This window comes from Ptychodera flava, chromosome 5 (genome assembly GCF_041260155.1).
Source record: "Ptychodera flava strain L36383 chromosome 5, AS_Pfla_20210202, whole genome shotgun sequence".
Classification (NCBI taxonomy): Eukaryota; Metazoa; Hemichordata; class Enteropneusta; family Ptychoderidae; genus Ptychodera; species Ptychodera flava.
In genome coordinates, this window is record NC_091932.1 from 42891770 (window position 1) to 42897769 (window position 6000).

General features: G+C 37.4%; 1 long non-coding RNA gene across 1 annotated transcript; it reads left to right on the top strand.

Moving 5' to 3' along the window:
* The first annotated feature begins 3638 nt into the window (after positions 1-3638).
* On the top strand, positions 3639-5414 carry LOC139134018 (uncharacterized). Its single transcript, XR_011552692.1, has 2 exons — positions 3639-4313; positions 4937-5414. It is a non-coding gene; the product is annotated as an uncharacterized lncRNA (long non-coding RNA).
* The last annotated feature ends 586 nt before the right edge of the window (positions 5415-6000 follow it).

Here is a 6000-nt window from a genome sequence, read left to right on the forward strand (position 1 = left end):
ACTTTATTGAACCCAGTAAAAGTAACTGGAGTTCGCCGTGCATACTTGTTCCAAATCAGGTCACAGTTATCGTATGTGCACGGACTACAGGAAAGTGAACACTTTAACAAAGACAGACACTTTCCCAATCCCGAGGATTGATGATTGCATCGATCGAGTGGGAAAAGCCAAGTATGTGACGAAATTTGACCTACTGAAGGGATTTTGGCAAGTCCCTCTGACGGATCGTGCTCGTGAAATATCCGCCTTTGTTACACCAGACGGATTGTTCCAGTACAAGGTGATGCCATTCGGAATGAAGAACTCTCCGGCAACGTTCCAACGGATGATCAATGACGTCATATCCGGGCTCGACGGATGTGCAGCTTACGTCGACGACGTCGTCCTGTATAGTGATACCTGGGAGGAACACATCAAGCTCATGCGGAAGTTCTTGAGAGACTGAGCAAAGCAATGTTGACTGTCAACCTTGCCAAATCTGAGTTTGGTTGGGCGAGGGTGACTTACCTCGGACATACTGTAGGACAGGGTGAGGTAAAACCTGTTGATGCCAAAATCAGTGCCATTTCAAGTTTTCCCATACCAAACTGCAAACGACAACTGATGCGCTTTCTCGGTATGGCTGGTTACTACAGAAAATTCTGTCCAAATTTCTCCACAATTACTGAGCCTTTGACTAACTTACTAAAAAGAAAGTAAAGTTTGTTTGGTCAGAGCAATGCCAACAGGCATTTGATACACTTAAAGCCATACTGCAAAGTGCTCCAGTGTTGTCTGCACCAGATTTCACTTTGCCATTCAAATTAGCTGTAGATGCTAGTGATACGGCTGCTGGTGCTGTTTTATTGCAAGAGGATAGTCATGGTATAGATCATCCTGTTTGCTATTTTTCACGCAAATTTAACAAATCCCAGAGAAACTACTCTACAATTGAAAAAGAGTGTTTATCTTTGATATTAGCTTTACAGCATTTTGAAGTTTATGTTACTTCTTCAAATCAGCCAATAGTGGTTTATATTGATCACAACCCTCTTGTTTTTCTGCAGAAATTTAAAGGCAAAAATCAGAGATTGCTAAGATGGAGTTTAATGTTACAAGAGTTTAATCTTGACATTAGACATATCAAAGGCAGAGACAATTTAATTGCAGACTGTCTCTCTCGTATTTAGAGTTTATTGTTGTTCACACTTTTAAGATAACATTTGTAAAAGAAAGATTTTTCTTTGAAAAATTTTCTTTTTTTGAAGAGGGGTGTGTTATGTAGGTCATTTCCCCACACTCATCATGACCTGAGTTCAATTAGTCTAGAACATTCTCAAGGTCACTGCCCTTAATGACCTCACAACCTTGAATTCAATTAGTCATGTTTGGAATGTTCTAGAAATTTAATTAGTTGTGTAAGAGAGATAATTTTAGAACAGTAATTAGCATGTCAATAAAAGTTCTAGATTGTTCTTATATGCCTTTATGTAAGCACATGGGTATAAAAGGGACGTGCACAGCTTCCAGTCAGACTTTTGGGATCGTGTCTCTTGTGTGTTACTAAACTCCAGCAGTAGTCATTCTCAAGACTTTTCAAGACCTTCACTGCCAACGCTGGATTTATACTGTGGACTTTGTGCAACTTCAAGCCTGCAAGCCAAAGGACTGTTCATTCATCCGACAGACTGTTACAACTCTGAGACTGGAGCTTTGCCGTCCCAGCTGAGATAAGTAGTCTGTACACCTTTAAAGCTTGTACTCTATCCCTGACTTAGCAATTAGTTTTATTTTCGTAATAAATTTGTTTAAACGTTAACTGCTGAGTTCACCCTTTTGTTCGTTTTCTCTGCACGTAACAATATATATATATATATATATATATATATATATATATATATATATATATATATATATATATATATTGTACACAGACACATATTGATGAAAAGATTGCTCACATTTGTGTGAGCTAAAATAAATCAAATATGAAACAAACAAGTCATTTTCAATGAAGCAGTCCCAAATATAATTCAGTGCATGTGCTACAATGAGAATGTAAAAATCTGATTTTAAATGATTTTTTTAAACTTCAGAAGTGACTAATAAGCACAGGAATGATGTGCTTCGGATCAAATGTAACAACAGTTCCTTCATCACCAGCACAATTTCCCGATATAGCACTCTCCTTCTGTTGTAAATAATATCCAATATACCATCCATTAAATCGAAGTATCTTTCAAACTTGTGTTATCCTTTCTCGTGGAATGTTTAACAAATCAATGCTCTATTGATGTGGGTCTGTATAAATGTTGACGCATTAATAAATGTTCAAAGCAAGTGATATATATCATTAGTGCATGGTTACTAATACTGTGCGTTTTGTTTCAAAGGGGTTTCTCTGGTTATGTACAAAGTAAGTGTAGTAAATGAGTATGAAGTCAGTAATTGATGAAGGATGACCAATACGGCTAGTTTTCAATCGGGTTCGAACCCACAACATACGGCATCAGTCGCCTACACACGCGATTGTGCACCACCTTTGTTGAAGGTCGATTCCCTCCAAGGAGGAGGAGCTGGCGTTCATGCTGAAGCGTAGACAAAGCTTTGATTCAAAAAATCAAAGTCAAAGGTTGTATTGCAATCTTGTACAAAGGTTAATGCCCAAAGTTTGAATGAGGTTATTTTCGAAGGTTAAATACAACTTCAGCCTTAGAACCTTCGTCAAATGTTCACAATGAACCTTTCGACAACCTTAGTTTTCCGAAAGGTTAGACAAAGGTTACTTTCACAAGGTTAAATACAGCTTCAGCCTTAGAACCTTAGTCAAATGTTTACAATGAACCTTTCGACAACCATAGTTTTCTGAAAGGTTGGACAAAGGTTACCTTCAGAAGGTTAAATAAAGCTTCGCACCGGGAACATTTGTTGAAGATTTGATTTGAACCTTCAGATAGTTGTTTCTAATAGGTATGTCGCGTGAAGGTTGTTTCCGAAGGTTATATGTTGGGTCAACTTCACTCCCTGGTCTTAGGGTTTTTTTTGCGTTATGTCGCCCCGGAAACAGACAAACCGCAGCTGAGTGTCATGCTGCTGTTCGCATAAAATCGTGATCGTAACTTTCATGTTTTACACTGCACTGAGTGATGTGTGTGTCGTCAGCGCTGGTCATATACCATGTGAAAAGAGGGGTGTCCGTATTACACCTTGAGGGATAAGCAAAAAAGAAGCGACCGAGAAATGCGGAAACTACACTGAAAAGCGTGTTTTACAGGCGATTTCGCTTTTTGAGTAGAAAAATTGCTTCATCATAAAGTTCAATATCATATCATACATTATAATTCTAACGTTATTTTCACTTGCACTTGACCGAGAATCTTTCTCAAAAGTGGTTTCGGCAACATAACCATCGTCCATCTTGAAATGAAAACGAGGTTATATACAAGAATTTGAATGTTGTTTTCGTGCCCGTCCTGGTAATCCGGCTTTGACAAACGATCTGGCAAACATAGTGGACTTCACTATAAGCATGGAGGTAGGAAGAGACGGAGATCTGACTGCTGAACATTTTGCGAGGGCTCCGAAGAGGATTTTATCAAAAGACCAGAATGTTTTCCCGGATCTTACACGCGCCACGTAATGTATGCAGATGACAAAATGTTTCAAAATTACCTTCTGTGAATACTTTACATCGAAAAAATGAAAATGAACGTTGTACCTGGCTAATCTTTAAACAAATGGAGTAATTTCGTGAAAAATATATGGAAAATATCATGACCAACAAAACTAAAGTATCAGCAGTGGGCTTATCGATGATAGTTTGACAAAATCGCACCACGACGCGATGGTCACCAGATCTGCAGAAGGACGCCTTTATCAAAGTGGTTTTGTCTCCCTGAATGTTCTGACACGATCGGTTACAGTCCCAGATTTTGTCACGGTCACTCCTGACCGCTGACTTAGCTGCAGTATAGTAGTGGCTCGAGGTTTAGCTTGGGTATTTGGATCGGATGGCAAAATTTGGTTTTACCGTCCGACCCAAATACCCAGGCAAAACCAGCAGCTGCTCCTGACCGTGATTTTGTGTAATACGTGTTGTCTTCATCAGGTTGTAGCGTCTCAATCTGACAGATGTTCCTATTTGCCAACATTGCATTTGCAGTGTCCCTAAGTGCTAATGTCTCAGTTTAAGTTTGCAACCAATGGGTGCAAAAGAGTAATTGACAGATTTTCTTTTTTCAAATTTTTTCAGTGAAAGTTCTTGAGGGAGGCTGTTATGCCAAATGTTTTGTTATTGGTAATTGGAAAAGAATGACTCTCCTCATAAACTGTCTGTAAGTATTGAATCCTCTCAGTATGTTATTTGTATTCACAGTAATATTTTTTTGTATTTAATACATTTTATTAGGTTTTCTCAAAAGTGTACAAGGTAATATTAATGTACCAAGGTGTACTTATAAATATGTTTTTATCAAATTCTCAACTTGATCAAAGTATGCATTGATTTTCCACTTATGACCAGTGATCTAGTAAATATATAAATTTCCACTCATGAATCAGAAAGGTCTGCCTTCCATAAACATTAAAAGAAAAAAAATAAAATACAAGAACCAGTCAATTTATCTTGAACAGATCTTGAGAAATGTATGGCTAGAGGGTGAAGTTAACATTTTGAAAAGTTTTTGTTATTTTTTTTGCTCTCCTCATCAATGCAGTCAATATGTCAGGATTCCAAATCACGTTGTTCACATAGTGTGTGGCATGTCAGTAAATGAATTCATGTTCAGGTGTAAATTCAATTGTCAAACAATAACAATTCCTGAAACACAAACTCCAAAATCTGTATTGACAAAGTGCAGACAGAATTTAAATTTGGTTTTCCATAACAATGTATGTGATGCAATGTAAAAATACTGGCAAATTGTCATTAATAGAATTACTTTGCTTGTCTTTGCAGATCACTTATCTGAATAACAAGCCAGTGAAGGAAAATCACTGCCATGTACAGCCTGGAAAGGGTTTTGCAACCACATGTCTGCCATGCTGTATCAAATTACACACTACAAAACCATTGGGATCAGAACTGTTCCAGAGATTTAGAGCAACACATCTGTACCACAGTGATGGCATATACCACCCCGGATCCACAGCTTTAAAGCCTGAGACGACTCCTGCAAAAGTTTGTGAAACCAAAGTGTAGCTGTCGTGAAGCATGTGTGAAAAGTACACTTTAACAATCCCATGAACACTGAATTTCGTGATTTTCACTTTATGACACATTTGCAGGAGAGTTTATTGCAACATCACAAGTTTGTACAATTACTCCTAGTGCTTCCAGACAACCTTGAGAACCTAGCTGCCTCTCATTGAAACAGCTCTTGGTAATTTTGTAGTTGGTAGTTGTCTCTAACCCTAGAAATTAAATGTGCCCAAAACAGAAAATGCTCCTATCTTAAATTTGAGCGGGGAATATACAGACTGAGAAAATCTCATTCTCAGGAAAATTAGGTGATTTCAGCTAAACTGTAGACTTGCTGACACTTATCGCCAATATTTATCAAATGACATGTAATTCTGTACCTATACTACAGACAATGAAAGTATAATTAACATTGCATTGATTGTAATTAGAGATATAGGTAATTAATTATCAAAACAGACTACAGTGTAGTATGTTGTGTCATTTAATATGCTGCCTTTTGTTGTTCAAGTTGATTTAAAGGAATTTATTAAAATATTTTTTCACTAAAAATATGTTGTGTACATGATGATATACAAGGGCTTACAATCACTTGAAAAGACAATGATTAATTGGTGTGACAAAAAGGCAATTTGATGTAACGGGCTGGTATGGCTCTGTAACTTTCAATGATTTTTCACTATTTTTGTCCTTAATGTCAACTGCAATTTCTTTTTCTACTCCCTAAGCCATGCTGAGTTACACCGTGTCAAATTTGTAAATTCAACCTGTACATTGACAGACTGCGATATTAGTGTTGACTAATTAAGTGAACACTGGTC